Source organism: Harmonia axyridis, chromosome 2 (assembly GCF_914767665.1).
Source record: "Harmonia axyridis chromosome 2, icHarAxyr1.1, whole genome shotgun sequence".
Lineage (NCBI taxonomy): Eukaryota > Metazoa > Arthropoda > Insecta > Coleoptera > Coccinellidae > Harmonia > Harmonia axyridis.
This window is the reverse complement of record NC_059502.1, coordinates 11,165,423-11,173,856: the sequence shown is the minus strand read 5'-3', so window position 1 is coordinate 11,173,856 and position 8,434 is coordinate 11,165,423.

The window sequence follows — 8,434 nt, the reverse complement described above, 5'->3', positions numbered from 1 at the left end:
CCAAGATTTTGCTTCAACTGTATTTTTTCCCTTCATAAGGAATATTTTATCAGCACAGGTAATTCTTTGTTTCCATCTTTTTTCAAATAGCAAAAGAAGATACTCTCACAACGCAATATCTCGCAAACTAATGGTCGGACTACTGTCAAATTTTTACACGTGTTGTTTGAAGGTTCGTACTAACTAAAAATCATATGGATTTGATACAAGCACCGCCATCTGTTCTTGAGCTGGACTTTAATTTTTTTTTGGCGAACGTCCATGAACGTTACTATGGAAATGATAACAATATGGCAGTGTATGTGAAACACCAAAACGATTATACCACATCGTCAAGGGTATATCCACTTAATATCAATAATCCGTTAATATGGGAAATTTTCGGATTCTATTGGTTCATCGAAGCATGAATTGTATAATCGTAGAAAGATCATACATATTCGAATCATTTTTAAATAAGAGCCACCTCTCCAAAAATAAAGTTATCTACATCCCAACACCACCAGGTCTGTAGGATGTTATCAACCTGAAAAGAAAATTATCAGTTCTCAAGTACAAGCCACAACACAATGGAAGTGAGTTATTTACTCGCCTCTCCAGCTCGAAAATTATTGTATTCAAATTTGGTGCAATAACATAAAATCGAAACGAGTGTACTCGCTCTTCTCGAGTGCACCAGGTCCAGAGAGAGATCAGAGCTCTCGAAACCCACCCAATCACAATATAAATTAAGTCAGACTTTTACGGTTCATTTTTATTACAATGCCACCCACCTCAACACGCCAAGACGGAGGTGGATTTGACATTCTTCCGTGGGCCACGAATCTGGACCTGGTGCTAATTGCTGCGTTCTCAATTAGCATTTTTATCGTGAGGTTTGGTGTTTTTATATCGGGTTCCGGAGATAATGTGTCACTTGATCGATACCTATGTGTCTATGTGTGGTTTAAGGTGTTTGGTAAATGACGTACTCAGAACTTTGAAGGAGGGATATATTTCTAGGAAAGCTCTGAGGCTGGGTTAGATACTTTTGCCCGATCGCTCAGTAATGGTAAACTTCACGGATTAAGTTATAAAGGGTGTTTTTTTAGAGCTAGAGAACTTCAAATTGCAATAAAACACGATGGATTATTCGATTGACATGACTTTTATTTATCCGCAAGATAATGTTGTGGCATTACATTTTAAATATGATTTCTGGCATATGACCGCCACGGCTGGTTCGGATGTAGTCCAATCTGGTCGTCCAATTTTCGATGACTTTTTCCAACATTTGTGGCCGTATATCGGCAATAACAAGGCGGATGTTGTCTTCCAAATGGTCAAGAGTTTGTGACTTATCCGCATAGACCAATGACTTTACATAGCCCCACAGAAAGTAGTCTAGCGGTGTTAAATCACAAGATCTTGGAGGCCAATTCACAGGTCCAAAACGAAAAATTAGGCGGTCACTAAATGTGTCTTTCAATAAATCGATTGTGGCACGAGCTGTGTGAAATGTTGCGCCGTCTTGTTAGAACCACAGCTCCTGAACATCATGGTTGTTCAATTCAGGAATGAAAAAGTTAGTAATCATGGCTCTATACCGATCACCATTGACTGTAACGTTCTGGCCATCATCGTTTTTGAAGAAGTACGGACCAATGATTCAACCAGCCCATAAAGCCCACCAAACAGTCAGTTTTTCTGGATGTAACGGTGTTTCGACATACACTTGAGGATTAGCTTCACTCCAAATGCGGCAGTTTTGTTTGTTGACGTAGCCATTCAACCAGAAGTGCGCTTCATCGCTAAACAAAATGAAATGGACGTAGTGCGCGTATTCCGCACAGAACCATTATTTTCGAAATAATATTGCACTATTTGCGAGCGTTGTTCAGGCGTGAGTCTATTCATGACAAATTGCCAAACCAAACTGAGAATAAATCACTTGACAGCTGTTGAATCGGTCGCCATCTTGAGCAGTAATGCCAACTTAAAGTTATATACCTCGAAAAAAAAACACCCGTTACTTGTACTCTAACGCTGCTCAAACGTTTCAATACCTTTTCTCTAGAAAGATTCGTCTTTGCTTTCGAAACAGGCTTTAATCTCGTCAATCACTTTTCCATTAAAGCCAAATTTCTTTCCCTGGACTTGGAAATGTAGAAATTTCTCGTCTCCTAATATAATGATAAAATAGCATTCAAAAACGCTCAATCCCCATCGATTGAAAAATCTTTATCTCAAAAACTTAACACCAAACTAGTGCGCAACGTATTACTCGCATTATAGCATGACATGCCTTCCTAATCCAAACCAAGTGCGACGAATGAATATACCGGAAGAGAACGAAGAAAAAAAATGTAATAATTGCTCTCGCGAGCATCAACACTCCAACGTATGACCCGAATATAGAAGGGTGTTGAGCACAGAGAACGACGGGTAGTGTGCTAATTGTGAATTCATATGCAAATCTGCTCATCGGCCTGAATATAATAATCTGGACTCATTATTACACAGCTTTCGAAACCATTAGGGTTGCTGGAGCATCTGCATCTGCTCCATCAAAAACAATGTTTCAGATTAGGCTAAATATGGGGGCGTTTTTTCATCTGGTTACTATCCTTGATTGCCGTTCGTGCCGAGAATCAAATGGCAGTTTTTATTGCTATAGACTTGGGATTAGAGAAAATAAGATGTATGAGAAGTACGTGAAGGTAAATTAACTTTGACTATCGGTATTATTTCAACGCGTTTCATGGAATGAATTCGGATATTCATTCATTGGCACTGCAAAAAATTGGTTCATTTTACTCATTGTATGATTTTTAGATTGTAGTCTTGTGCCGTTGATGAAGGCTTACCTTGTATTTGTGACAGAATACCTATTGTGTGGCAGATAGTATGATATATAATATAAAGTAACTAATTTTATTTTGCTGGGTTGGTGAATTCATTAAAACTGTAAAACTCTTTGATTGTATTAAAGAATGGCTATCATTAACTTGTAGGGATTCATGGCTTGGCTTGATTGATTGCTTGAGTTTGACTTGATTTCAAGTCAAGCTCAAGTCAAGTAGTAGTTTTTCAATCTCAAGTCAAGTCAAGTTTTTATTTATCAAGTACTTAAATCACATCAAACTACTTGATTTTTAGCAGTTTTATTGTGAAGTGTCACATCAATCAGAAAATGATGAAATGAGAAGGAACCTTGCAAAAAGCACTTTCATGTATTAAACTTATTGTATAAGAGAAACGAAAATATCAACTTTTTTGGAATAGAAACATAAATTAAATCACTATAAATCATAACAAAATAAAAATAATAAAAAAATAAAGTTGTTCAACATCGAGAAACCTCCAGGCTTTGTTTGATTTCATATTGTCCATCCAGGATCTAAGACACAAAGGGCATCTTATAGATTTATCGCCTAATCTATCGGGGGTTTTTGTAACTGTAAGAGCAGCTCTGGAAAATTGTTTTTCAACAGGATCTGAAGATACTGGCGTTTATGAAGGATCGTTGACCAGTTCAATCAAGTTTGGAACGATATTTCTGAAACTACCAAAATCTACCAATAGATTTCATAGAAATGTGAAAAAACTACTAATAAAGTCACACTGGCGAATGCTTCAGTCTATCGGTGCTCAAGGAATCCCCTTATTTAGTCTAAGCGCGCATGAGATTGCAGAAATATATGTCGTGCGATGTGTGTATATCAAGCTACAATAATATCTAATAGCTTGATATCAAGTCAAGCAATAAATATCTAAAATCAAGTCAAGCTCAAGTATGTTATTTTTCACGAGCTTGATTTTCAAGTTGAGTAGTTGGTTAAAATGTCGAGCTACTTGGCTTGATGAATCCCTATTTACTTGATTAAATTGATACAATGTAAAGGTGTTCAAATAAAAAGTTTAATTTTGAATAGCGCGCCACATGAGTATGAGTATGAATTTATCACTACAGAAAAAAATAGATATTGTGGAAATTGTAATAATTTGCAAACACAATATCCTACATTTATAATTATAAACAATCGGAGTACTAATTATTTGTTCAACTCGGCAGCAAATTAGATTGATTGCCTTAGCTGAATTCCTAGCCTAGCCTAGTCGCGGCAGTCAAAATACTACTTTGCTGCCTAGTAAAAAAAATAACTATTGTAGATGACACTTAATTGAATATACATATATCCGAGTGACTCCTTGTTTGATGAAATTTCGTTTTTGGTATTTTTGTATTGTAATTTCCTCGAGAAATATTCAATATGTGCATTAAAAAATATTGACTTTTATGAGCTTTATAAATTTCACGAAATAGTTTTCGAGGAATTAGAAAATTAGTTAAATAGCCTATCATTCCGAAAATTAGGTGAAAATTCTTGGAAAATATTCAGTGCGACATATATATAAGTTATGTGGTCCATAAATTAAGGCATCACCTACACATTTTTTGAGACCCTCCACAAATCCCTGAAAACTAAGACTGCCCACCAATTTTCCAGGTTATGTCAAGAAGCACCTCATACAATCCGAAGAAACAAGGTTATCGAGTTGAAAATAACGACCACTTGTGCGAAAATTGCAGGATTTCTCTTCGGCCAGAGCAAGAGGCTTCACTCCTCTTCGGATCTTGTTAACTCCGTGGTTCATTATTCATTGGTAGCGTAGTTTCAAATTGAAGTTATGGACCCGCTTTATATACGTTGCTAAAAAGAACTTTATCGAATGGTAAATGGATAACAAAACTTCGACTTGTTCCTTTTACTCGAGAGCTATAAACATTCCGTAATGCCATCAATTAATTCACACCATAGCGTATATTTCAGAACATGTTTTATGGTTGTTTGTTAATAGTTGAATTCTTCATTTGAATAACGATTTGCGTTTACGATCATATAGATTGGTTTGTCTCTGGGCTATGGGATGTTCGGAATGAGCTTGAACTTCTTGCATTTTGTAATGGCTGACACCTCCTCGCTGCAAAAAAATGATATCGTTTCATGATTTATATTCGAGGAACGTTGTATGTAACACCTATGGCCAGACGGGTTTAAGTGTGGCCATTGACAGACAGTTTGTGATGTGAAGAGTTTATAGCGATTTTCGCTCTACAATAGAGAACATTATATTTATCCAATAATATCTTCAATAGATTCTATCAACAGCATCAATACCGGCGCTTCTTCAATCGTAGGTTGTCAAAGAGTTAACAATACCTTATTTGCAATAATTCATTGGAATGAGAGGTCTTCAATTTCCGCAAATTTTTGTATAAACTATAATTGTCACAATAATATCTTTAGACTTATTTGAGAGCTATCCTTTCGTTACAATACCTGTGATTTTCGAATTGAGAGATTGGAATAATTTCAAACCATAAGGGCGATAAGGCTCTAGTTTGAACATAAAGACGATAAAACAAAAAAAAGGACCGTTGAGAAGATACTTTCCGAGTTAAGATCGCCAAAATTCTGACTAGGAGTTCCATAAATAAGGCCATTGGCAATGAAAAAAGACCATATCATATAATTTTATGGGATTTTCTAAGACCAATTCGCATATTTGAGGCTAAATGTCCTTGATAACTTGAGTAATTCCATCTTCAAGGTCTTGTATCGACTGTGGAGCATTGGCACCGAAGAAAAAAGTCTGAAGGTGTTAAATCACAAGATCTTGGTGGCCAATTATGACTTATGAACTTTTCTTGCAAAATTGCGATTGTTTCGTATCAACATCAATATCTTTCAATTCGAGCCATGAAACATCAATAATCTTAGCTCGATAACGCAATCAATTCACCGTAACAGTTGCACCAGCCTCATTTTCTAATGAGTAAAGTGCAATTACACCATCTGCTTACAAACCGCACCAAACAGTGATTTAAAGATAGAAAGACATTTCAACAATCATTCTTGTTTTTTCGAGCCTCAAGTGCGAAAATTTTGCTTATTAAAGTAGCATTCCAGGTGAAAATGGACCTCATCCAAGGATCCAATGAGCGAAGATGCGATGTTGATGGTGATCAACCGGCTTGGGTCGAGAAAGTGCTTCTCTACGACCCAAAAGTACTATAGTTTTGAGAATTAATGAAAAAACATTGCAGAATTTTTCGAATCTCTTGAACAGAAACTAAGATATACCGAAATATTTGGAACAATCATTTTTCAAGCCACGTCCTGTTACTCGAGAATGAAGCAAGATATCTTTTGTCTGCTTTGTGATATCTTATTATTTCAGAAGGATAGATCGACGGTCCTGAATATTTTTTCTCTTGGATGCTCTCAATCAGCATCGAATTTGGGACACCCTGTAGAAAGTACAATGACAAAATAACAATGAGTAAACGCCGTGTCTAAGTAAATCTGTACGAAATTTCCATTGTATACAACTTTTGTGATAATCTTTTTTTCCTCCTTTTTATATTTTTTATTTTATAATTGTTAGAATATTACTTCATCCGAACAAATTACGAGAGAGACAACCAACCCTACACTTGAAGTTTTACTTCATGTCGTACGGTGGCGCTGTGAATCTCTAGTAGACTTACTAGAGTGTCTTGAGAATAAACGATCAAAATCATCATCTGTGTATTAGTGAATACTCTGTATTTTATAACCCAAATATTCCAATAATAATTTTTTCCCCTTTTAATTTTTTATTTTTATTGAAATCAGTCTAAAATTATTACCTCATGGGCAAGCAATATTTGACCAGCAAAAGTGTTTCATTCGAGATATTTTCTTACGGGATATGTTACTTTGAAGAAATTCCATTTTCCAACTTCGAACAACCCTGTATCTCGAAAACTAGTCATATGATTAAGTAGAACCCAGAGACTCTCTTGTTCAGGGGGTCATACAATCTTTCCAATATCACAACATATTCTACAAAATACGAAAAATTAAAAAAAAATTACCGTTGACAACTTTTCCATTAGATTACTGCCTGGTCCTTCGAAATTCAACATTTATCACGTTAACTATATCTCTTGATCAATTCAAAAAGTATTTAAGGCCGAGATTCCTAATTTGAGTCCTAAATGGCTTACTATGAAGTCGTACTTACTTGAGTACTTGAGAGTTCGAAGTTTTCGAAATGTTTAATGTTTGTTCTAGAAAAAATTAAACTTAAGATAGTAATATTTCATTAAAGCAGCTTATATTCAGTTGCATGACATCAACCAATTCCTCATTTATTCCACTTGCAATGCACTGTCTATCCCCCGCTCATTGATCTCGCATCAAAGGGGTGTTCCATAATTCAATACAATAAAGATAATTTATGCGATTCTAACGGACTGGCAACAAAGCCTTATTGTCCTCACTGCAGTAATTAGTGATCAAGTAGGTGGAAATATGGGGCATGTAAGCTAAACAAAAGATTCTAACCCGCTCACTGCAAACACATCTGCCAGATCAACCTTTTTTTTTGCTATTCGTGCGGTTTTAATTCAGATGATTGATGATGATTATCTGAAGAAATGGTGAATAGTAATGGAGGATTTTTTGTGAAAAAAAATTGCATTGTTTCATTACTGTAGAATCTCCCTCGGTATGGATCGAGTACAAAAGATTGCACATTGCATTATTATCAGTAGTATTAGGCCATTTGAAAAGTCCCCGGTCTGATGCACAGATGGCGATGCTAGTATTGAATCCATATGATTTTTAGTAAGTACCAAACTTCAAACGATACGTGTCAAAATCTGAAAGCAGTCAGTCCATTAGCTTGTGAGATATTGCGTTGTGAGTGTAGCCACTTCTCTCACTTGAAAAAAGATAAAAAAAAAGAATTTCGCGTGCTGATAAAATATTGATTTTTGAAGGGAAAAATTACAGTTGAAGCAAAATCTTGGCTTGATGAAGAGTTTCCGGGGTCTGCACCAGGAAAATCAACTATCATTGATTGGTATATGGTAAGTTTAAACGTGATGAAATGAGCACCGAAGACGGCGAACGCAGTGGACGCCTAAAAGAGGCTGTCAACGATGAAACAATAAAAAAAGTTTACAAAATAATTTTGAATTACCGCAAAGTGAAGTTGATCGAGATAGCAGATATTGCGAAGATATCATCTGAACGTGTACATCATATCATTCAAGAATATTTTGTACATGAGAAAGCTGTCACAATCGATCAAAAGCAACAACGTGTTAATGATTCTGAGCAGTGTTCGAAGTTGTTTAAGTGCAATAAACCTGAATTTTTGAGTCGATATGTGACAATGGATGAAACATGGCTCCATCATTTTAATCCGGAGTCCAATCGACAGTCAGCTGAGTGGACTGCACACGATAAACCGAATCCAAAGCGAGGAAAATACAAGTCAGCTGGCAAGGTTATGGCGTCAGTATTCTGGGATGCGCAAGGTGATTGATTACCTCCAAAAGGGCCAGACCATCAACAGCGATTATTATATAGCGTTATTGGATCGTTTAAATGTTGAA